The 25,607-nt window shown below is 41.5% G+C and overlaps 1 protein-coding gene across 9 annotated transcripts in view; it reads right to left on the bottom strand.

Annotated features, from left to right (window-relative positions):
* The window catches only part of IKZF1 (IKAROS family zinc finger 1), a 78,871-nt gene that overhangs the window by 30,975 nt on the left and 22,289 nt on the right, over positions 1 to 25,607 (bottom strand). The gene's annotated exons all lie outside the window — the stretch shown is intronic.

Consider the following 25,607-nt stretch of genomic DNA (forward strand, 5'->3'; position numbering starts at 1 on the left):
GAAGACCCAATGGGAGAGAGAAATCACTTCAGTAGAAACACTGATGATTTTCCTAAAATCTGAATGAGAAATGGGAAGGTAGGCTATATGCTATTTTTTCTGGAGACTTAGGCTGAAATTAAAAATTGACACTGTTTTCTGTATTTTTGCCAGAGAGGTTCCTGCCCCTCTCATTATAGTGAGGAAAATCACTTGCAGAGCAGTGATGATGTGTCAAATAGCTGGAAATGTGACTTTTCATATGCACTGATAAAGAACATATTCAACATTTGTACATGTTTCTCAAACAGTATATAGATTTTACACAAACAATTTCTGTGCACATTCATGTCATAGTATCATAGTCTCATAGTCTCATAGTATCATAGTATCAGTCAGGGTTGGAAGGGACCACAAGGATCATCTAGTTCCAACCCCCCTGCCATGGGCAGGGACACCCCACACTAGAGCAGCCTGGCCAGAGCCTCATCCAGCCTGGGCTTAAACACCTCCAGGGACGGGGCCTCGACCACCTCCCTGCACAACCCATTCCAGGGTTTCACCACTCTCATGGGGAAGAACCTCCTCCTCACCTCCAGCCTGAATCTCCCCACCTCCAGCTTCATTCCATTCCCCCTAGTCCTATCACTACCTGAGATCCTGAGAAGTCCTTCCCCAGCCTTCCTGTAGCCCCCTTCAGATACTGGAAGGCCACAATTGGGTCACCTCGGAGCCTTCTCTTCTCCAGACATGCAGATATTATTCACCTCTACGTAATTCATGGTAATAATTTCTCATTTTCTCTTCTAACACCAGTAAGATATTACTCATTAATTAATTTGCTTCCAATTTAGTTGGAGATCACCTTAGAAGGCTATGTCTTTTATTATCTTTGTACACATTAGTGCACTTCATGAGAGTTTACTCCAAACCAGAGGTGTTTCTTGTGCAAGGAGTGTGGATTGCACCAGTGTCACTGAACTGACAGCTTTACACCGCTCCTTTTTACCTACATGGAGTGTGGAAAAGTTCCCTAAGAGCAGAGCACTGGGTGGGTCCCCTTGTACTCTCTGATGTTTACCAGGAGCTTCACTTGGGATTTTGTGAAGAGCATTTGAAGTTTGTAACACAAAAGCTGTTCTGCATTCTATGGTTAAAGATGTGTTATGCAAGCTGCGGTGGGGGGAGAAGGGGAGGTGGAGTGGAAGGAAAAAAAAAAAGAACTGTCAAAGGGGAGAGGGGTGAAGATAATGATTTATCACTCAAGTACAGCGTAGCTGGCTCAGCACAAGACTCAGGCTGGGGCAGTTGGGAAGGCAGGATGGACGGCAAGGTAACAGTCATGCTTCCCTGAAAAGAGTTGAGCAATGAGGAGAGAGAAGGGAGGCATTTTGCAATGAATTAAAGAGTTGGTAGAGAGGAGAATGGGAAAAACAAATGGACCTCCTGGGAAACAGGACATGGAGGGTGGCTTTTAAAGACAGAGAAATAGGCAACTGGAAAAAAAAGGAAGTGAATAAACATGACACTGTTTTTGATCCATTGCCAATGTACCTTCTCTTTTAAGTTATGTAACTCCCTCCCAGATGCAAAATCCTTTCAGTTTTGTAAGACAGTTTAAAGTACTGGGGCCAAAATCCCATTTGGAGGGGAGCATTCACCTCCCAAGTCATACTCTTCTCCAGTGGTATTTTCACAGAATCAAAAATTGTAAGACCTCACTATCAAATGAATGTAGAAAGTAGGAGAGAAAAATAAACCACACCAAAGCTTCTGGGGAATTTTAAGAATTGAGTTTCCTAACTCTTCCATTTTTAATGGGATTTCAGAATCTTCAGAACTTTTATCCCAGTAGGTACTTAACTGTATCTTGTGGCACACACTTGCCTTGAAGAAGCTATCCTTTAGCCTGTCTTTGAAAGCAACAAAAAAATTGGATTTTGTGTCCATGCAATGTGTAATGGTTTAGTGCAAGGGCTAACCTGCCTGCTCCCCTGACACACAACCCAGGGTTGAGATAAAGAGGTAAGAGTTTCATATAACATATCATAATCACAATGCATAATTACCTTAGCTAATAATCTAATTAATCAAATAATACAATGCATAATTACCTTGGCTTAGCCTATTTGCAGAAGCAGCACATTGAAATACTGGAAAAACCCAGCATAAAACAGAAAACCAAAACCAGCAGCTACTCAGCTCCCACTTGTTCCAACACCAGGCCTGCAGAGAAGAGGCAGCACCCAAGAATCCAGAACCCAGAAGCAGCAACTGGAACAGGAAGCCTTCCACGTTGCAATCTGAACTTCAAGCTCCATAATACTTTGCGCCAGTTAGCACTTTCATTTTTGCAGCTGACATGACTGCAGCATGGTATGAATAAAAGCAGCAGGTTCAACTCAATCCTTGACATTCTCCATCCCTTAATCGAAACCATCTGCATCATGCAGGTCGAGGGAGGTGATCCTCCCCCTCTACTCAGCTGTGGTGAGACCGCACCTGGAGTACTGCCTCCAGTTCTGGAGCCCCTATTACAAGAGGGATGTGGAGGTGCTGGAAGGTGTCCAGAGAAGGGCCCCAAGGATGATCAGAGGGCTGGAGCACCTCTCCTGTGAGGACAGACTGAAGGAGTTGGGGCTGTTCAGTCTGCAGAAGAGAAGGCTCTGAGGTGACCTAATTGTGGCCTTCCAGTATCCAGATACTAGGATACTATGATACTATGCCCAGCAGCAATCAACAACAAAAAACAGCCATCATACATCAGTCACTGTCCATTCTCACTTGCTCCTGCTTTTAGCTAACAGGAGAGAAAAGACCTGTCATTAAGTTGCTTCAAATAATTTAGGTGCATGTGATTTTTTTTTGTCTGAGTGGTTCATTTGTTATTCCAAGACAAATCAGAAGTATTTCAGTAATGTTAGCTAATGTTTAAATGGTAGCTTGAAAGTCCAACAAGAGTTTTCCTCAAAGGCACCGTAACTGTTCAAGCAGCAGACAGATGAAGCTACAAAAACACTGGTCTACTTTGAACAGTGGATTAGCACTGTTGTGGTGAGAAGGAGAAAACGTTTCACACCGTGCCTTATCACCAATTATAAAATGTTGCTAAGAAAACAGAGTAAGATGAAAAAACCCCAAGGTATCCAGTCAGAAGAAATGACCTGATCACGCCAGCATGTATCAGTGAAAGCAGGCAGGATCTCTTCTTGCTTACATAAGTGCAAAAAACCCAGAAAATACAATATTGCCAGCAATTCCACCTATTATTTGTGATATAAAACACACCACCTAGTCTGTGTTGTTACAGTGTACCAAATTCTAGCACATGGCTATGACCCAAAATCCAAACTGTCCTCCTTTTATTTTTGCACCATGGTCATTTACTGGGGCATCATCGCTGTTCTCATCACTTGAGAGCACTACAGGTGGAGAGAGCCACTCTCAGACATCTAAGGCACACAAGCAAGTTTTTTGACCACAGAATATTTAAGGAGTCTGCATTCACTCTCCAGGCTTGGCAATGCCAAAGACCGATTCTTTAACATAAATTATGTTTCAATTAATAGTATGAACTTCTGAGGTGACATGAAGAATCACACAGGTATAAAAAGGCCAACAAAGTGTCTAAGCAGAGCAACCACAATTAGTTATGCAAAGGCCTTAGCCTTTCTTAAGTAAAATCCAGAAGGTACAATGTAGGTGGGACTAATTCAAACTATTTTTTTTAGCCATAGAAAAATATGGATGCATTCAAGTGCTCTTAAAAATGACTGGTTTGCCCTTTCTTTTCTTCATATAGAACTTCATTGCCCAGTTAATTGAACACTTGTGGTGTCTGCATGTGTAAAATGATGAAAGTTACAGGCAACTTAGAATTGCCTGAGAGGCTGGAGGCTACAATGTGACTAAATTACTATGGATGAAGGGAAATTTCTGTTAAAGCAGGACTTAGTATTCAGGGTGTCACTGGATATAGAGGCCACTAGCACAGCAGAAGGGGAATGTCCAAGGCTGTCAAGGCAGTCCAGAGACACAGTGCACCTTATCATTTTGCTTGAGAGAGCTGAAGTCTTTACCACAGGCTGCAACATGGCAAAGAGGGGGCTACAGATAAATATGAAGGCTTCTAAATGAGAGGTACTCAGCTGGCTTTTAAAAGGGAAGCAAAAATAACAGAAAGAAGAGTGGGAGCAGGAACCACTGAGGCACACCTGTCAGTAGAACAGACTGGTGCTAATGGATAAGGAGATCCCCACTGTGAGGTCCAGGCTGCCCCTCCTTTGACTCCAAGCGCCAATCAGCCCTTGGCAGCCAATTTCTTCCCTACTCTAAATTTGGCTTTCAATCAAACATACATTATTCCAGAAACACAGGCATCCCCAGATAAGCTATCTCCCATGGGACAACTGGTCTAAGAAGCTCCACCCATGTCATTGCCCATGACTACCATATCCTCCTACTGCCAGGCACTCTGTGGGGAGGTGCCCATTGCCAGCACCAGCACCTGATGTCATACACAGCTTGGCACCAGCTGCAAGGAGCAGGGAGCTCTGCTTGCTGCATTGCAAAACACACCAATGTGGTTTTCCAGTGGGTGCAATGAGATCAAGCTTCAGGGAATGCAAAGAAATGAACAAAACACACAATAAAGTATGTCCTCTGTAGGTACAAAAGGTGGTTGTTGCTCATGGTGCAGACTCCCAGTAAACTCTCATGAATCTCCAGTGGGAATTCTCTAATGCACCAGTAAAGATGGACAGGTTAAAGATGGATTCAGGTAACGCCCCTGAAAATCTACTTACACACTTGAGGCTAGGTGCTTTGTATGTATCTTTCTGAACTTGTGTTACAGCAGTAAACCAAGCCAAGGGGCTGATATACTTCATGCTTATTGTCTGTTATGCTACTTGCTGGTACGTATTGTACTGGATTCAAGTTGTTTTTTCAAAGCACTGTTAACTACTTAGCTGCTTGATGTTCATCATCTGAGTTACCAGTAAAACTAAGTTTTAAAGGTGAGAGAAGAAGCATTATGAAGAAAAGCCATTCAAAGTATGTTTCTCAAATTCCATATGTATCTGTAATCCATGCTTCCTCTGTACGAAGTGCTCTTCATATTTTGCTGCCTGTGTGCTGGAAAAGCTACAGGAAGTGCTGCAGTCTTGCTGGTAGCAGACTTTATTGACAGTTTTCTGTTTTGAGAAGTAAGCTGGGAAGATTTTCAAATTGGACAGAAAGGTTTGCTGACAAATGATAGCAAGAGCCGAGCTTCTCATCCTCAGTGTCTGTGTCTGTTCTGCTTCCACCAGACTTTTTTTTTCATGTGAACATAAAAGTATGAGGATGGAGCAAAATGGCACTTAGCAAGACTTATTTTTTTGTTTAAGCAAAGTAACCTCAAGTAACAATACACAACAGTCAGGTAAAACCACTACTGCACATGAAAACATTCCTGGCCCACACGAGTATGCCTGCTGGATACACATGCTTAGGTGCCAAGTTGGGCATCTATGAAGATGTGCTCTCCCACAAATGCTGTAGGCAGGAATATTGCAGCTTTTGCTCTTAGCCAAACAGCAACACTCATTCAAGAAAAGCATAGTCTCAGACATACAACAATCTGCAGGGATCCCTAGCCAAAGCAAAAGGCTTAACAAATGCATAAATATGAATAAAGCACAGCTACACACTTAAGGTGATCAGTTACATACAAATGTGAATTGCAGTTAGAGGAGGAACTATAAGCCTACCCGACCAAGAGAAAATCATATGAACTCTTACTACAGGGGACCAAGCCTGTACCAGCTGAAGACAGCAGGTGTTACCCAGCAGAAGAAAGCTACCACTTAAGAGCAATGAAACATCCTTGGTCTGTGGTAGAAAGGGGAGGACACAGCTCCCAGGCTCACTGTACAGCCAGTGAGGTGCGTGGGGGAGCACAGGGATAGTCAGGGAGATGAACTGTTTTGCATATTGCTTCAGAGTACCTAAATTTGCTTTACCCTGAATGAAAATTTAGTCCTTGCAAACCTTCCCCTTTTCATGCTTCAGCTCACTGAGCTGATTACACATCTTTCATTTCATCCCTGGAGTCACACAGAGCTACCTTTGCTCAGGATCAAGTCCTCACAAGTCCACCCAGGTGAACATTTAATGTGCTGTGCCTTCAGTCAACGAGATGGACACATGGACTCTTTATCTACCATGATGATGTCTTGAGCACTATTTCATGCAAGTGTTCATAGTTCCCCAGCTGTCAAAGGGTCAGCAGATCTAAAATTAGACCAAGCAGCTGTATTTAGGATTGGGGAGGTGCCTATGGGTGCTGTGCTAAGGCTGTGCTCTGTCAGTCTCCTCTTTTGAGGTCAGAGGATAAATGGAGAGGAACAGCCATTTCAGCACACAACAGAGAATACTTTATGACAAATTTATTATCTTGTCTACTGAGAAAACAAATTGCTGAGATTTAGTTGGGTTTCTGGTGCAGGTATCACTGTGCCTCCAGAAGCAAAAGGCCAATACATCAATCCACTCAGGTGCAGCTTCCTCCAACTCTGAGCAAATCTTCAGCATGCTTAGGTCTGGTGAATGTAAAAGGGTGTTTAAAATTATTTTACCACTCTCTTGAATGAATAATCTGACATTTGAGACTCACTGGAAACACAGTCAAGATCACAATCTTCAAAGAGACAATCACCATGCCAAGTATCACTATCTTACATCAAAATGCAACCATCTTCCTAACATGGATAGATGAACAGTATCCAAGCCAATATGTTGCTGGCAGAGCTTCAAGGAAAAGGCTTTCAAAATAATAGCTGTTGAATTAGATATTCTCCAACAGCACCACTCTAGATGAAATTGTCATAATTAGCCCCAAAATTACTATTATGAACAGGCAAAACCTACATAACTCAGACCACATAAATTCTTCCATTAGCATCTTAATTTCTGGTTGAGTTATAGAACAGAATAAGCTAAGAAGTTTAACCAGCATTCAAATACTGCTAAACTCTTCCATTCCTTTCAATATTTCTGCCAATTATTTTAACCCTTGCCCATCAATGAAAGATTTTTACAAAAGCAACCAAGGTTTTGGAGCTCTCCAACTTCAGACTAACAAAACAAGGTTATCAATCACTGAGAAATCAGACCACTCTCTCAAGTTGCATCTCTGAACTCTGGGCATGCAGTCACCTCTGAAAATCAGAATCAACCTCTGTTCAGCACACATGTGCAAGCAAGCATTTATTAGGTCCTCACAAACTCTATTTGCTACAATCTGTAAATTCATCACTGGAGAAGTAGTTAACAAACATGTGTGTATTTTCAGATTCTGATTTCAAAGCTTAGAGTCAGTCCAGGTGTTGCTTCCCAATCTGCAGCAGAGAGGTACTATCAAACTCTCATTGCACTAGAGCATACCACTGACTGCAAGCAACTGTGTGGCAGTTCAGAGTAATTTTGAAGTATCTAAGTGACTTGGGAACTTAAGTCTCCTTGACTTCTAGCAAGTGATAATCAGACTTTCAAATCAATCCAAGCTTTGCATGGCAAACCCACACTGAGAATACTGTTGAACTTGAATCCAAACACAGCCATTGCTGAGAAACATCACAGCTTCCCCCTTGTCCGGCTTAACAGGAAACCTCTATCTACTGTTCCTCTAACTCCTTCCACAAACACACAGAACAGTCTGGACAATTTACCCATTTCCTCCCAACCCACAGTTGTTTATCTCCTTAGCATCAGTCATGGCCTAGAAGTTCGAAGCCTGTCCCACACCATTTGCTGTGAGGTAAATTTAAATCAATCACGTTGAAAGGCACCGAGGAGATCCTAGAAAAAAAAAAAACCAACCAACCAAAAAAACCCCAATACCTCCCCCCCAAAAAAAACCAAACAAACAGACAATAAAAGGAAACACAGAAGAAAAAGGATAATAGAAGGGAAGGAGCAGGGAAAAAGAAAGGGTGAAGGAAAAGCAAAGGGAAAGTGAAAGGAAACAACCTCTAATTATTGGGTGCCCTAGGAAGTAGTTGGAACAAAGTCTGTGGGAGAGAGTTTTGGAAGTGTGTTTTCCCAGCTACCTGACACCTCAAGAAAACAACTCCTCATTTGGATCCATAGCATTTCCCCAAAGTTTACTTCAGGTACAGACAGAGACACTAGCAGTAATTTTCCTTTGAGGTTTTATTGTTGCTTTCTTTTTTGTTGTTGAAAGGGCAGTAATGTGCACATTACATCCCTAGAGGTCTGTTCAGCATTTTTGCCTCTACAGGCTAGGTTAGAAATACATCAGGGCTATATCTTTGTGGCAGCAGTATTGTGGGAGACAGACTGGCACAGACTGTCATCTCTCCTTTGCATTCAAGGACATGGTGGCATTGCATTCAGTTTGGGATTACCTATTTGGCAAGGCATTATTCTGAGTTCTGAAGTTGGAAAGCTTGTGACTTTCTGTTATTTCTCTTCCCTATTTATAATTCTGTTCCTTCTTTCCCTCAGCCCCCAGCTCCTGCTTCTCCACCCTGGCCTGCTTCTGCACACTCCCAGAGAAACTGTAGAGCTGCAGTTGTGACACTGCAGCTTGTGTGTCATCTTGTAACTGGGTTTCCACATCCTCCTCAATCTGTTGTAAAAGAACTCGAAGAGGAAGAAGGGCAAATAATGAAATATAGGAAAGCAGGAAAAAAGAGGAAGCAGCTGAGAGACAGCAGCCCAACTGAAATGCTAAGAATTATGGAGAAGTGACATAAAGGGAAGCACAGACCAGGAATTATACTTAGTGGCTTAGCAGAACTTTAAAATAAATAAATAAATAAAAGCTTAGCTTTTTCTGCCTCTCCAGTGATCTCCTAGATTAGTTTCTCTCTGACTTTCACCCATTTGAACTGCATTTCCCTTCCCACCTCCTTTAAGACAGCGATACACTGCATGCGGCTGGATTTCAACAAATTTGAACCAACAACTACTCCTCTCCTTAACTTCACATCAACCAAATTGCTCTCAGAAAGAAAACAGGAAAATCCAACATGAAGTAAATTGCCTAGCCTCAGGGTAAGAAGTTAGGCAATCCGGTTACTTGCTGAAGGCATCCACAGGAGGTCATAGTGGTGGAAGAGTACAGAAGGAAATTGGCTAAAGCACAATAAGCATTGCCTAACTGGACAATCCTGCCTGGCTGCCAGTGGATAGATCAGACAGCTTAGGAAGTCCCACCACTGAGATGTGTACCATTCTGTCCTGCTTGTTCAGAATGAAACTTGGCCAGAGCAGAAAGTGTTTGAAATTCACATGAAGACTTTTCTCTTCTCCATTTGCAGACAAAAGAGATACGAAGCAGAACACGAACCTCTTGAAGAACAGAGCAGGAACCAGCTTTTTATGATCTCCCATTTCTCAGGGACTTTTCAGCAAGATTTTTTTCTTATAAAGGGCTGAGTTGAAAGTAAAACACTTCAGAAATGACCCTCTAAAAATATCACAACACTAACAGTTATGCATCCTCTTTGTCACGCTCCAGTCTTTATCTTATCTGCTGGCTAACTGAATTTTGTAGTTTCTGAGGAAAATAGTGGTGAAATCCCACATGTAAATGAAGACAGAAGTGTTACACAAAGGTGTACCGTGGTAGAATTATTTGTTCATCTTAGCACAAAAGCTACCCTGCTGGGGGAGCTTGTTGAAAACCATTTGTGGCTATTCCCCCACAAAGAAGGCTGTCAGGAGGTGATAAGAAATGGGTATTAGTGAGGCTACACTTCCTTTGAAACACTTTTGCACAGACTATCAACAGGGTCAGCTATTTTCCCTACCATTTAGCTGTGAATTAGGAAATGTCTTCCAGGTCACTACATCAGTGTTTGGCTCTTTTGCTATAGTTAATGTATTTTGGGGCATGTGGGACAGAGGAGAGATGACTTTACCTGAATAGGAAGAAGTTAGCAGTTGCCTTTTGCAACCTACAACAGTCCTTTACTGTCCCTAACTTGGTGACCTGCACTTCACTTCCCATCCTGCAGCTCAGACTACTCTTTCACTTCCGTACAGATGCAACTCCAATACCTCTAGTTCACAGAAGCATAGTTTGTAGAGTGCATTATTTTTCTAGGGATGTAGGGTGACCAAGCTGTGTAATGCCCATGCACACATATGTCAGGGGGACTATGATTTTGAAGTTTTGTGTCCTATCCATGATGTCCCATCATGTCCTACTTAGTACAGAGAAAGACTGGTGTGAACTTTGGGGTTGAGGGGTATGACCTGCCTTCTAGCTTTAGTCTGGTTTGATTTTAACTTCAGTGGAGCCACTCTTGATTTAGTTCAGCATTTCCAAAGACGAAAATCAGTCATGCAGCTGTTCAAGAAACAATGCTGTATCAAGTCAAATGAGGATTGTAAGAGAAAACTTAGCTACAGATGTTCTCCACAGCAAATGGACACAAATTTCTATTTGATTGTTGATGAGAAATGTCAGCCAGATTAGGAAGAAATATCATCATTTTCCTGTCAAGACAGTCATAATGTTACTTACTTTTAAACCAGGACAACTGGAAGCAGATAAGCATTGGCCTCTACTACAATCCTAGCCATGAGGACAGGCATGAGTAGTTTGCCTCATTAAGAAGCAATCCCGTAAGGGAATTTTTCATGCTAATGTAAACGTGGAAAAAGATAATACTAAGCAGCAATAGAAATGGGCAATACTTAGGTCAGAACTAATCTCCATTCCTCATCAATTATAAATTTATCTTTTAATAATTCTCCTTCTCAGATACAGTAGCCACCTCCTTCAGCCTCTACAGATTTTGGCAACAAACAGAATTTTGTGGCCTCAGAGAGGGACAGGACACTGGATGCAGACTGAAGAAATCTAGGTTTAATTCCTAGCTCAGCCACAGACTTCCTGTGTGGCCTTGGGAAAGGCACTTAATCCATCATGTGCCCTCACTTCCCTATCTGCACATTTTTCAATTCTTCTGTAATGGGGATAAGATTTTTTTTCTCTCTCCTTTTTTTCTTTAATGGAAGAACTGAAAAGCTGTGTTGCTGTCTAGAGTGATTTCTACATCTGGGTATGGGCTTCTCATATGTCCAAACACAGGAGCCATGCGCTGGTCACCCTCCTGGCATGTGTTCCACAGAAGATGATAAGGAATTATGGGGAAGGCAGCAGTTATAGTTCAAGAGGTTGCATCACTTAGGTGCTTTTGAGCATGTTGGCAGTTTGATCGTGTTACCCATAATCTGTGATTTGTCCTATAGAATTACACCAAGGTAGAATTATTGTCCAGCCTAACAAAACTCCATTGCACCCATAAAAACTCCATTGCACCCTCTACTCAGCCCTGGTGAGATCCCACCTGGAGTACTGCCTCCAGTTCTGGAGCCCTTATTACAAGAGGGATGTGGAGGTGCTGGAACCTGTCCAGAGAAGGGCCACAAGGATGATCAGAGGCTGGAGCACCTCTCCTATGAGGACAGACTGAAGGAGTTGGGGCTGTTCAGTCTGCAGAAGAGAAGGCTCCCCGGTGACCTAATTGTGGCCTTCCAGTATCTGAAGGGGGCCTACAGGAAGGCTGGGGAAGGACTTCTCAGGATCTCAGGTAGTGATAGGACTAGAGGGAATGGAATGAAGCTGGAGGTGGGGAGATTCAGGCTGGATGTGAGGAGGAGGTTCTTCCCCATGAGAGTGGTGAAGCCCTGGGATGGGTTGTCCAGGGAAGTGGTCGAGGCCCCATCCCTGGAGGTGTTTAAGCCCAGGCTGGATGAGGCTCTGTCCAGCCTGATCTAGTGTGGGGTGTCCCTGCCCATGGCAGGGGGGTTGGAACTAGATGATCCTTGTGGTCCCTTCCAAACCTGACTGATACTATGATACTATGATACTAAGAAAATATTGAATGTTAAGTGCTTGGAGCCCTCAGCCAGCTCTCCCTTATCTGGGATTGCTTGAGGTCAAAAAAAATAAGCTTTTTCTTCCTCAGACTAATGATGCAGAAGCAGAAAAGGAATTATACTTTTCTTCAGCTGCCCTTTTCCAATTCTGCCACTCTGTTACAAGAGAGAGGTAAAAATCCCAGAGGCAACAGCTTCCAAAAAAAAAAGAAAGCTGTTTCAGATAGTCAAATCAGTGTTTAAATTCCCACCACACTGCAGCCAGCAGAGCAGAAGTTACATGTGGTCTGAGAAAGGAAACATGAGAGGGGCTCAGCCCGAACACTTTTTTTTGTAGGAAATGACTAAATACTGAAAACTCTGTCATCTCCAGCTAAGCTTCTGATACATGTTCGGTTATGAGGTGTGAAATCTCACTCTACCAAATTGGTAGAGTATAATTTCTGTAATGAAAACGATCTTCAGAAATAGCTCAGTAAAAAGAAACACCTGGATGGGGTATGTAGTTGACCCCCTCGAATCCCAACTTTGGGACTTCTATCCCAACTTTATCCTCGGCTGCCCACCCTCCTAGGACCAGTCTCACTCGCTGCTCTGTCACACCAGCACCAGGCTGTAATTTTCACCCATTGCACTGCATGAGACTCCTGCCTGGACAAATCAGGCACAGAGCTGGAAATTATCCATGCTTTTTTTCCAACAGTCCAAGAGGTACAGTGAATTCCTCCTCTGTACCAATCAGAAATCAGATAATTAGTTTCTTCCTGATTGTCCAAATGATCTAATCATTTGCTGTCAATTCCCTCAGGTACCATCACCAACTCTTTCATTTCTGTCTACCTGTTCCATATATTGTTTTTGTTTTTCAATATAAAAACACATACTGTGTAAAACAAAGCTGGGTACTTTGAACCAAACCAATCTGACTGCTCCTTGTTCACACATGGCTGTTTTTCTGCAATATCAGAAAAACAAATCTGCTCTCTGGTCTCCAGAATTCTCTTTATGCTTTGGATTCCACAGCACAATTGATTAGATCTCATTGTGGTGCCCTACCTCACATTTACCTTGGTTACAACTTGTAAGGCTTAATTAATCAATTATGTATATATAGCCTTAATTAAACTGCAATCTCTTTGGGGCACGGTGTTGGTATTTGTGCAATATGTAGAGCAACAAAGCTCTGTTCCTATTCCAGAAGCCCTGTGCTGCAACAGGAATCCATAGATAAAAACAACAAAACAATTGGACAGAAATGTCAGTAGAAACACCCAAAGCTTAATTTGAGCTACTTCTCAGTCTTACATAAACAGTACGAGTTCATATGGACAGAAAACAGGCATCTACACACGAGAAGATCTGTGCTGTGTAAAATGGTGCCAGGCACTCAGAGAATGATCAAAACTTGGCCTCCCATAGCAGGTCATGGTCTGTTACTGTCTTGACCTTGCAGCATTTATGGAATACTGCAAAATGTCTAGCAGGAAAAAATTTCCCCCAAACTTCCTCCCTGCTCCTGGACAGTGTGTCTTACACAGTGTAAGAGTCTTCTACTTGGAGGATTCCTTTTGTCACTTTTTAAAGCATCTTCATAGTACTCATCAAATACTGCAAAGGCATAGACATTGTGTTGCATTTTTACCAAACATGAAGGATTTTAGGCATAGAAACACCCAGATGTGTGCTATTACACACTAAGAAACCTTTCCTGTGAACTACCAAGTTGCAACTCCACATTGGTACCAAGCCAGAAAGAGTTAATAAATACTACTTAATTCAGGATCCATAGTACACCTAAATTTCATGCTAGCACCTGGACAGTGTGACTGGACTGAGTGAGGCAAACAAGAAGTGTAAAAAACCTTTTCCATTAAAATGCAAAGCAGCTCTACAGCAGGTGCTGCTTCTTACGTCTTTGATATCTCTGCAGCACTATGGAGTATAGTGTGATGTCAATAAAGAAAGAAAGTGAAATCCTGCTAGCTCCACCACCTAAGTATACAAACAGAGTCAAGCAGGTTTGTCAGAGATTGCAGCAAGTGTGCAGACTCAGTCTTCAGAAAACTAATCTTTACCTCATAAACTGGTTAGCAACCAGAGACAAAAATATGGGACTGCTAAATGACACTTTATTCATTTGGAGGACAGAAGCAACAAGAAGTTGCTTCTTGTCCAACACAAAACCTTAAAGCATGCTGGCTGAATATTTCTGGGCGCATGAGGCACTCAAGTTGTAGTGATTCCAGTGTACTACTGGCAGGCCTTTGGTCATGGAAACTGTTAGACATCGATACAGTCACATGCATCACCGCAGTGCTGAAAGCTCTCCTTGCTACTGGGAAAAATGAAGGCCATCTCATCCACACCTTCAAATTCCTTCAACTCAAAAGCCCCATGGAGTCCCAATGAAGCTGAGGTGAGCCACAGGCTTACAATTTCAGGGTAATGTGTTTCAAAACTGGTCATAAAAAAGTTTAATTTTCCATTGTCATCTCTTTTAGCTAATAAATGTACAGCAGCTGTCAGCAGCGCAGGACCATGACATGCTGTGGCAGACCTTCCCAGTCAATCTTGTGAAATTTGTTTCTGATGATGCAAATGTGCTATTTGCTATTGCTATTTCCCCAGTGCTATCTGATGAACTCCTATGCTGTGCCTGAACGTGAAAAACACAACCCGCAGCCCAGAATGTGTGGATCGCTGTGTTCTCAGGAAGTATGCAACTAATATAACTATTTGTGCTCTGTCTCACTGAGAGTGAAAAAGAGGGGTGACAAAACCCACCATTGCACAGCAGACACCAGTCCTCACACAGGAAGTCTGAGGACTGCATTTTGTTTGACTAGACTGACCTTTGTGAGGGGTTATACTTTACACTCAGCTGTAGCTCCCCCAAATATACATAACGAGATCCCCTGAATGTCACTGCCACGGACAGGAGAGCAGAAGGGTCCACCAGCACATCTGTTACAGTGGTTCTTTTAGTTGGAATTTAGACTTAGGTTTCTTACAGGGATACAGAAAAAATATCAGGAGCTAACCTATTCCTCTTTGGGTTTGAAAAGAAGTATTTTTGTGGCATGTTTCTTTCGCAGACTGTATGTTTGATAGCCCTTTCCTTCTTAAAAGAATGAAAATCTCAGCTTTCAAGATAAAAGGCTCCTCTGCATGTGTGTGCTGCTTTTTAATTTGTTTTTGCACAGACACACAGAGGAATTTGATTTTGCAGGCATGTAATTGGATGTTTGCTGACAGACATGTTTGCATGTGCATGTGTCTATGTGTGTGCATTTACACATGTAAAAGGCGGAACTTGGAATAAGTGGCTTCTCCTGGCTAGAAAATGCATAGCCTTATCCAACTTCAAAGACAGTATTAAAGGAAAGGAATTAGTTACAAAAAGTTTCAGAAATGAAAAGTATTTTTGCTTTGCCTCCTTGACACCAAAGTCTAAATCACGCTTTGTGTAAATCAGTCTCTCATGGCACACAGGAAAGAGCTTACTGGCAATGGTTACACAGTATAGCAAACATACAGCCTGATTAATGTGTAATTACAGAAGAAACAATATCAGACTTCTCCAGTTTGTTTCACAAGGAGAAAGAAAAAATCCATTTAACACCACAATAAGCTCATGATAGGATACCGGTTCTACTAGGATCTACTAGCAATGTGGTGGTAAGATGAAACAACTATGTTGCTATACCAGAGCTAGTGCCTCATTACTGCTATTCCTTCCTCATCTTTTACATGTGTTGGGCTTCAAAGCCAGTGAAGTCTTTTGCTAGCACGATTATAATGTCTCATTTTTATTTCTACTTGCCATTATGTGGACAAATAGGCAGGAAGCTCGACCCCTCCCCAGAAAACCCTAGCTCCCATTCGACTTCTGGACAAATTCTTGCAAGTCCATCTCTGCAGGAGATGAAGTTCCAGTGACCATGCTGGCCATCAAGGCTTCCCTAACTCCCCTCCAATGTCCAGTGATGGGAGGTGTCAGCTCCAAAATTATTTGGATTCTTGGAGGAAAAAGGACAAACCCCGACTTGGAAAGGCTGGTGCCATGTCAGTGTGGAAGGGATGTTCTCACCTCTTCACTCATGGCTTCAGCCTGGGGAAACCAGAACAGGTGGTCAGCTTAGGAAAGACAGAGACATTCACAGTCTGAACTGTGAATATGGCCAGCTGGAAATCTGGGTAAGGATGGATCATGGATGATTCTACACTTCCCTAGGCCACAGATGTGTTACTTTCCCTTTGCAAATACAGACACACAAAGCAAGGCAAGCACATTTTTTGATAGTGAATTTTATATACACATATGCTGTTCTACCTTGAAAATAAATTCTTAAATGGAAAGACTCAAGAAGATATCTTCAAAATGTGGATGAGGTGTGGAGAAACAGCAGTGTTCCCCAGCTGGCAGTCACCATTTCAGTACTAATGAAACCATCCTGCTTCAACACCAACCACTGCCACCACTTCCGAATATTGCAACATATATTCACAGCAGGGAAAAAAAAACAGGCTTAATAACTCAGTGCATATAATGCTGAGGTGTACAGTACTGTGAATGATCTCCCTCCAAAAAAAAAACCCCTAAACTGCCATTAAAAATCAGAACACAAAGCTCTCAGCTTTGTGATTTGTATTTGTCTAAAACCACCCAAAATTTGGGAAGTTCAAATCCATATTGGGGATGTTGGCTGATCACTGCTTCTTACAAATACAGGATGCTTTTGCATGATGAAATAAGGAGAATGAATATTTCCTCTTCTATTAATTGCAACACAAGTTGAAAGAGTCACCAATTTTAGTTAAAACCCATCTTTCCAAGTGCATTGACCATTTTTGTTATTGTACTTAATCAACAGGGCAAAAACATGTGCAGATACTTTCTGTTACATGAAGGAATTAGTGACTTCTTTTTTCCCTTGTTTGTCTAAGGAGGGGTCAGGGAGACAGGCAACTTCTTACATAATTCCATAAAATAATCTAGGAGTTACTGAAAACTCTGGTAAGAGCCACTTCCTCAGAAGAAACATTTCCAGGGTAAGAAAAAAGGCTTATGCAAAAATTGACCTTACTCTTCAGTCTCTCTTCCCCCTCTCACCACACATCCTCCCCCCTCCCCTCCCCCCCCCCCCCCCAAACTCTGATATGCGACTTGGAAAAGTCTAAGTCCATTCATTCCATCACATTTCACCACTTCTGCTACATTTATTAAATGATATAATGAATGATTTGCATTTATTAAATGATAACTGTATTATTCATTAAATATACACTTCTTAAACGAGACAATTTTGGACTATCTTTGTGGGAGGAACAACAGGGGAAACAGAAGGTAGAAACCAAAGAGCAAAACGTAGATCTTTTTTGATCAGCTCTGTTTTGATTGGAAATGGAAAGTAATCCTCTGTTTACTTTGCATGTACTCATTCTCTGCAGACCCTCAATGGGGATTTTTATCCCATTTTTAGGTATAGATTCTGCCACGTTAGGGCTGAAAACTTATTTGCGTCGAAGGAGTAGAAGTTATGCACTTCCAAAAATCCCGTTTGGTGCCTCTGGTGTTACTACAGATGATGGTGAAATGACAGATTAGATATCTTCTTGGGTTCTCTTTTCATACCTACAACTTGGACACCTACATGCTTCTGAGAAACCTCCCTAAACTGCAATGGATGCAAGAACTAGGCACTATTCTGAACTTAAAAGTGTGTAAGACTGAAAGAGATGCACACACTAAATGGATTACTTTACTACAAATTATGTTCCCTGCATGTGCACTTCTGAAACATAGAAATCACTTACTGAGAAGAGAGGGAGCAGCAGAAACTACCTCCTATTGCAAGCTGCAGGTCTAACCTGCTTTTGAGCTGCTACTCAGTTGACTTGCCTGTTCAGGGAGGCAGCTAGGTGTGGCAGGACAGAGCTTTCAACAAGGTGTTTCTGGAGGCAAAAATTTGGGGCTGTTGGTTGATACACCTTCACAAGTTAACATCTTCTTGTGGTCACACTTCCTCACTGTAAATGGTATGCTAAGGGTGAGCCTACAATGGCTGCTATGGCATATTGCTACTGCATGTGGGGCAAACCTATTTCCAGAAAGATCATTTTCTGAGGCTTCAAGAAACCTCACATAGTGGGCAAGGTCTAGAGACAAATCTCTGTCCTGCTGCAAGTGGTGTTTGCTTCTGGCTTTTGGACTACCACTCCAAAACGGAGCTCCATTCATCACCCTAATCTACCATTAAGGGCTTATTCTATGCTGGGAAAACCTGAGGTGGCAAGGTCACACTATAAATCCTCCCCTGCAAATCTCTAAAGCAGGGATGCCACCACAGAGACAACGTGTTGGCACTTTTCACTATGGGACAGAGTCTGGGGAGCTCACACCTGAGGGGAGAGTATCACACCAGGTCCTCAGCAGCCAGAAATTGTCTCCCTGCAGGGAGGCACTATAGCAAGAGTTGCAATTACAGAGATGTGAAGAGAGGCTAACAAAATCAAAACAGCAGCTTGTTCTGAAACGAAACTCATATAGGGGCAGGTAGTCCCCACACTGTGCTTTAGCCCAACCGTTAAGCTTTTCACTCAGGGTGCACTCCAGAAGAGCACTCAAGTAAGAATGCGTTCAAGGTAAGAAGCAGGCCTAAAATAAAAAGTGAAAAATAATATAGAATAGAGGGATGGCTGGTGTTGAGAGATTTATCCAACATTTTGATGCAGTCACTCCCTTAAAATAACCTGAGGTTTGTCAAGCTGCAGTTACAGAGGTCCTCCCCAACTCAAAATCTCCCCCTCTCCAGCCAGAGCCCTGTATTTCTGAGTTGTGCTGCAGCCACAGCTGAGATCCTGCTAGATAATTTTAACTCCTGAGCTAGAATAGGGCTTATCTCTGAGGCACATCTCTTCTGCTCAGATAAAGACAACTTCCTCTAACTGCAGATTAGATCAGCAGGCTTAGTATCCGTACCTAAAAGCCACACAGCTAAACAGACTGCATCTCTCCAGATCTAACAACACTTGCTGCTTTCTCAGTACTGAAGAAACACAACTTGCAAAGCTCCCAGGCTTTCCCTGGCCTTTACACTGATGTTCCCCTCTAAAAACACAGCAGCACCCATCGGGTGTTCATGAAATTGGCCACTGCTAATCAACTTGTTAGAAATAAGGGAAAACCCCATAGCTTCACCACCCACCAGAACATTATGTTTCCACACAGTGGCAACAGAAACCATACTTGTACCAAACAGTCCAGTAGTAAAAAATTCCTCACAAAATTAATTAGAAATCACTGGAAAAGTACAATTCTCTTTTAGAATCAGTTCTGTTCTCAAGGATTTGATTTTGTCATGTGCTTCAGTTGCATCAGAGGACAAATTTTTATGTGCCTGCTTACATAGTGGCTTTGCATGGACTGAGGCTGTGCTGGGACTGCAACAGCTCTCCTTTCCAGACTGGCTCACCCTCCCTTCCAGACACTACTTGCAGGTTTGTTTTAAATGATCACACTCTATTACTTGCAGCAAGCACTTTTAAACTTCATAAAGGGATTTATCTTCAGCAAGAGGGCTGTTTTCCACAGTCCCTGTGAAAATTTGTGTACATTTTGCTAAGTCCTAAGTCCTAACACTGAGCAGAGCTCGCCTCTATCAGTGCAGCCAATTCCTCAGCTTCCTAATTGCCCCATACACCCCGGGCTTTTGCACTTCACTCCAGGACACTGTTTCACAATATGCACATGCAGAACATAGCTTTGAAGGCTGATACATAGCATATATCTCATACAACATGTGTAAAGGCCTTAACAACGTTTGTCACATGTTTTCTCCCACTAAATCCACACCCATTCTCCTCTGTACAAATCCCAAAAATAGTTGCAAACAAAATTAAAATAATCCTGACAAAAAATAGCTCCTGCATTCTCCTTAAAAAGATGTAAGTCATGCTGGCAGGGTCACAGAGCATGCAATACCAGTCCATTCTGCGGCCTGGTACCTTGGTACTAGGTTTAAAAGTTCCTAAAGTATTTTACTTACAAGTTTTTCAATTCCTCCAGAAGCCTCATCAGTTGGACTTTAAATCCTTGTTTCATTGTGGAGAGCTAAAGAGAATTCTTAGAGCACCCTAACTATCTTGAAAGACATGTTCTCCCTGATCACAGAGCCAGTATGGGTACATCAGGTTAGAAAGCAGTTACCAGCAATTATTTACAAAGGCTCATCAACACACTGAGCAGCAGAGATGTCCACCTGAAACCTGAGCAAGTAAAACACATTACACAGCCCTCCAGGTTACTTTAGTTCCCTCAATGATATTATGTCCCTGTGCACACATACCATAAGCGTTTGATTATTTGTACACAACACCCTGTCTTCATAGCCAGTGAGCTCTTACAGAGGGAGCATGCAAAGATGTTTAGCTCTGGCAGTCTTTTTCCTCAGTCCCTTTCCCTGCCCTACGGACATGCCTGTGCAGCAGCTAGCTGCACCTGTCTCAAGCAACAGGACTGATTTTGCAAGCTGGGGTGGAGCACTTCCTTTTTGGCTTTTCTCCCTTCTCCTCTCCCTCTGCAACCTTTCCACACTTTCATCTGCCTCCACCCAACTATGTGTTCGTTGCAGCAGATTTGTGTAATGGCAAGCTGCTGCGGTTGGCCTGCTGGCCTCTCAGCAATGTTCATGTCCATGCTCTCAAATGGTTGAGCTCCTTTTAAGGAAATAAAGCACTGAAACAGCTCAGAGTGAGGACGCTTGCCTGCACCAGAACTACCCACTCCTGCAGGTTACCACCTATGAATGCCCATAGTTGGGAGGGAAGACCCCAGGCTGTGAGGCCAATGCCAGGTTCCCAGTGATGTCAGGAAAATGAGGCTCTGCAGCTACACAGGGTTCTGCCTCAGTAACTGGGGCAGAAGGTACTATCAGTCTCTTGGCATTTCCCACCAGAGAAGGGAAACACCGAAAAACTCTTTCCTTATAATGTCTCTTCCAACATCAGTGTCCTTCATTTTAAAGAGGATTTCTAACTTCATATAAGTCTTATCTATCTTCTACTGATAACTATGTCACCTTGACTAGATATTTGGGCATTTTCTGTCAGTTGTCCAAGAATTTCAACCCTAACCCTCACCTCTTCCTCTCAGAAAGAAGAGTATCTGTATGGACTGTAAAGATAAGTCTAGACTGCAATCTGTGACTATGGTGATGATCACTTCTGGTGAGAAACCCTTGAGTTCTCTGTTGGAAGTCTAAATGATCATCTTCATCATCAGAGAGCTCCCAGTGCAGAAATGAGTCATAGTTTCATTCAGGGTTGGAAGAGACCACAATGATCATCTAGTTCCAACCCCCCTGCCATGGGCAGGGACACCCCACACTACATCAGGCTGGACAGAGCCTCATCCAGCCAGGTCTTAAACACCTCCAGGGCCTTGACCACCTCCCTGGACAACCCATTCCAGGGTTTCACCACTCTCATGGTGAAGAACCTCCTCCTCACATCTAGCCTGAATCTCCTCACCTCCAGCTTCATTCCATTCCCCCTAGTCCTATCACTACCTGAGATCCTGAGAAGTCCACAACCTATTTCTGATCACCATAACACTGTGAGTGAAATGCCTATGGTATGGGCAGTTATGGATAAAGGAAGGTACAACTTGCCTTTCTAGGCAAATGCTACCACTGTAGCAAATGGATTTTTCTGCATGAAGTAAGGTTTGACCAACAGCTCACTGAATCATTAACTTCCCATAGCTTGAATTATAATACAGTACAAGGGCAGAAACAGTCCTAAATTGCAACCATCTACCACAGACAGGATGTTTAATACTGATTATCCACAAAACTATGGATAAATATGCATGCAACATTGACCCTAAAACTTGAACAGAGATAGTGAGAATCAACAGAAGATATTTCAAATCAGCTCCTATGTTACAGGTTAGCAGGAAAAATAGGTCTGCCCATACAAATTAGCCTACAAAGCATTAATTCTTAAGGGAATGGAATTTCAGTGGGATGCATACTTCTAAATAAATTAAAAATTAAAGTTCAAAACCTCAGAAGAATATTTAGGAGAGATGTTAAAATACTTCTCCAGTGTGTTAAAGAGCTGTGAAAATCTATCTCTTTGCTTGTCTTAAAACATTCCCTGTGTTTCCTAGAAAAACACAATGAGGAGCAGGGGTAAATATAGAGCAGGTGCAAGAGAGATTATCTTAAGAAGGAAATTCGAGGTGGAGAAGAAGAAGGAAGGAAGAACATCTAGTGGACAGAGCAGCAGAAATTAAGTTCACACAAGGAAGCTGCTCAACACATAGTGGCACTCTGGGAGTCACAGCATTAAGAATACAGCAAGCTCATCAAAGCCAATCTGTCTTCTCTAAAACTAAATTTCCCCTAATCTTTGACCTTTAAATGCTAAACTGATGAGAAAGGTAATTAAACTTTTGACTCCGAGTTGAAAGATTTATGAAGTATAACTACAAATCTGAGTAAGCAAACTGTTATTTGAACATTTCTATCTCACAGGCTGATTAAAATGAACAACAGATTTCTCACCTGATTTCAGTAAGATTACATAAATATTTACTTTTCATGCCTGAAACCTGCAATTTCCATCGTTACTTCTGTACCATTACATGTACAAAAATGTCCTCAAGAGCCAAGGGCCCTCTTCCCCAATGTCTGACCCAAATTACCCTTCCTCAGTGCATGCTGTATGGACAGCTGGTCTCTTGCAGCAATACAGATAAAGCGGAATGCACTGTAAATAACATCTTGAAATACAGCAAAGTACACAGGGGATTCCCTTTTGTCAAAGTAAGCAAATGGGACACTAAGACAGTCATGCTCAAACAACAATTTGTGTCTGTATATCTGCTCATGTGAACTGCTTGTCAGTTGTCATAAGTTCCAGTCTATCTTCTAACTATGAGAGAGGTATATATATATATAATAACGTATAACATAAACATAACATAGCACATCACATAAAACATAACCACATGTAACATAGCATTATGTAACATAGCATCATGTAACATACATAAGGTAACATAACATACAGTGTGGGTCTTCACAATACTCTGCTATCTATCTATTGTTCTTCAAATCAGTTTTTCAGGTGATCCTTTTCTATGTACATCTGGCAAAAACCAGGTCTTAGGACACAGAGAAAGCAGCGTTACACTGAACACCAAGCCTGTCTGCACCATCACACTACTGCCTAGGCAGAAAGACAGTCCCCTTCATCCCTAATACATCTGTGGGATCACACAGGCTGAACACCGCTCCTAAGGCATTGGCTTATCTATTACAGATTTTCTTTTGATTCAGAATGTGCATAGCAATTCTATGGCTCTTGATACATTTGGGGCATGTGTTCTGATCCTTTTTTGTGAAAGAGGAGAATTTCTTTTTTTTCTCAGCATACTGTTTTCAGAAAGTGAATTTAGGGCTAGAAAAAGGAGCAGTAGATGAGGAAAAAGTGTATGCAGCTTTACGGAAAAGACAAACACTGCAAGTGCTGGAGCTGATAGCCTACAGTTAAGACCCGTAAAACTGAGTACTGTGAATTGTCTTTATGTTGACTGTGGTAAATGTCTCACTAAAAGATGTGACCCTACAAAACCAAAGAGCTACAGGTAGAGCAAGTGGCTGTAGAGAAAGTGTTGAAGTCAGGACAAGGAAAAATCTAGTTTACTGCTGAGTGCATAATGTAAAACTAATGAGAAAAACATATGAGATTTACATAGTTGGGACACCAAAGATAGCAGTTTCTCCTTCTTTCACTACAGTAACTTCTTATATGTGTTTATGTTGATATAGAATTGAACTGTGGGGAGAATCATTACATCATCAGCAAATATAAATTTAATCTTTTCTGGTTCTGTATGATATTTGTGAAGTGATCAAATGCAATGCAATCAAAAATCCTGCATGTTTGTTTGCATTTGGACAAGGGTTTGGTTGGGTTTTTGTTGTCTTGGGTCTGACTCACTCTTTCTTTCTTCTTTCTTTCTTTCTTTCTTTCTTTTCTTTTCTTTCTTTCTTTCTTTCTTTCTTTCTTTCTTCTTTCTTTTCTTTCTTTCTTTCTCTCTTTCCCTCTTTCTCTTCTTCCTTTCCTCTTTCTCTTCTCTCTCCCCTCCGTTCCTCTTCTCCTCTTTCCTTCTCCTCTTCTCTCCTTCTCTCTCTTTCTCCTCTCTTCTCTCTTCTCTCTCCTCTCTCTCTCTTCTCCTCTCTCTCTCTCTTTCTTTCTTTCTTTCTTTCTTTCTCTTTCTTTCTTTCTCTTTCTTTGTCTTTTTCTTTCTTTATCTCTCTTTCTTTCTCTTTTTCTCTTTCTTTTCTTTCTCTCTTCCTTTCTTTTCTTTCTCTTTCTTTCTTTCTTTCTCTTTCTTTTTTCTTTCTTTCTTTATCTCTCTTTCTTTCCTTTCTCTTTCTTTCTTTCTTTCTCTTTCCTTCTTTCTTTCATTCGTTTCTCTCTCTCTCTTTTTCTTTCTTTCTTTCTCTTTCTCTCTCTTTCTTTCTTTCCTCTTCCCCCTTTTTCTTTCTTTCTTTTCTTTCTTTCTTTCTTTCTTTCTTTCTTTCTTTCTCTTTCTTTCTTTCTTCTTTCTTTCTTTCTTTCTTTCTTTCTTTCTTTCTTTCTTTCTTTCTTTCTTTCTTTCTTTCTTTCTTTCTTTCTTTCTTTCTTCTTCTTCTTCTTTCTTTCTCTCTCTCTCTCTTCTCTCTTTCTCTTTCTCTCTTTCTTCCTTTCTTTTTCTTTCTCTCTTTCTTTTGTTCTCTCTCTTTCTCTTTCTTTCTTTCTCTTTCTTTCTCTCTCTTTCTCTTTTTCTCTTTTTTATTTTTCTTTTTCTTTCTTTTTTCTCTTTCTTTTTCTTTCTTTCTCTTATTCTCTCTTTCTCTCTTTCTCTCTTCCTTTCTTTTTCTTTCTTTCTCTCTTTCTTTTGTTCTCTCTCTTTCTCTTTCTTTCTTTCTTTCTTTCTCTCTCTTTCTCTTTTTCTTTCTTTCTCTTTCTTTTTTATTTTTCTTTTTCTTTCTTTTTTCTCTTTCTTTCTTTCTTTCTTTCTTTCATAAAAGCATTGCTTTTAAAATCAAGGCTTAAATATTTTGTAGGGTTTAGTTACTGTAGGATGAAAGAGGCTTAACTCTTTTTTCTGTGCAGATATGCAAGCAGTGAAGTCAAGATATTGTGCAAAGGCCTTTGAGAAACAAAGCACTAGGCAAGTGATCAGATTATTGAGAAGCATTAAAAAAAATAATGCACTCATAAGGCATATCAATACGCATGTAGGAGCTGAACTTTACTCTCATTTTTTGGTAGGAGTTCAAGTGGTAAATAAAGTGAAGATGCATAAGATGCTGCATTCTCTATTAGCTAGTGATGGCATTTGGAAATAAAGCCTATTCCTAATGCTGACACTATTCTGCTGTATTAACTTGAGTTAGTTGTTTTGCCTTCTGTGCCTTCCTTTTCACCTACCATCCTTTACTGGACTTTGTTAATAAACATTTACTGGCACTTGAAATCTTTCTGTAAACAGTCCTACACCCTCACTCTCTTTCTTACAACTGGAATGTAAGAATGATGACCAATACATTCATTTGTGAAAAAGCAAACATTTTTGATAGTTATTCCTCTCCTGAAACAATTTTACCACACAGGGCACTGATTGCAGCATTCTGGGAGTCATTCTGCTTTTTTATTGTGTTGTTGGG

This window comes from Melanerpes formicivorus, unplaced genomic scaffold, assembly GCF_026170545.1.
Source record: "Melanerpes formicivorus ecotype bairdi unplaced genomic scaffold, bMelFor1.0.p_v2 SCAF_15, whole genome shotgun sequence".
Lineage (NCBI taxonomy): Eukaryota > Metazoa > Chordata > Aves > Piciformes > Picidae > Melanerpes > Melanerpes formicivorus.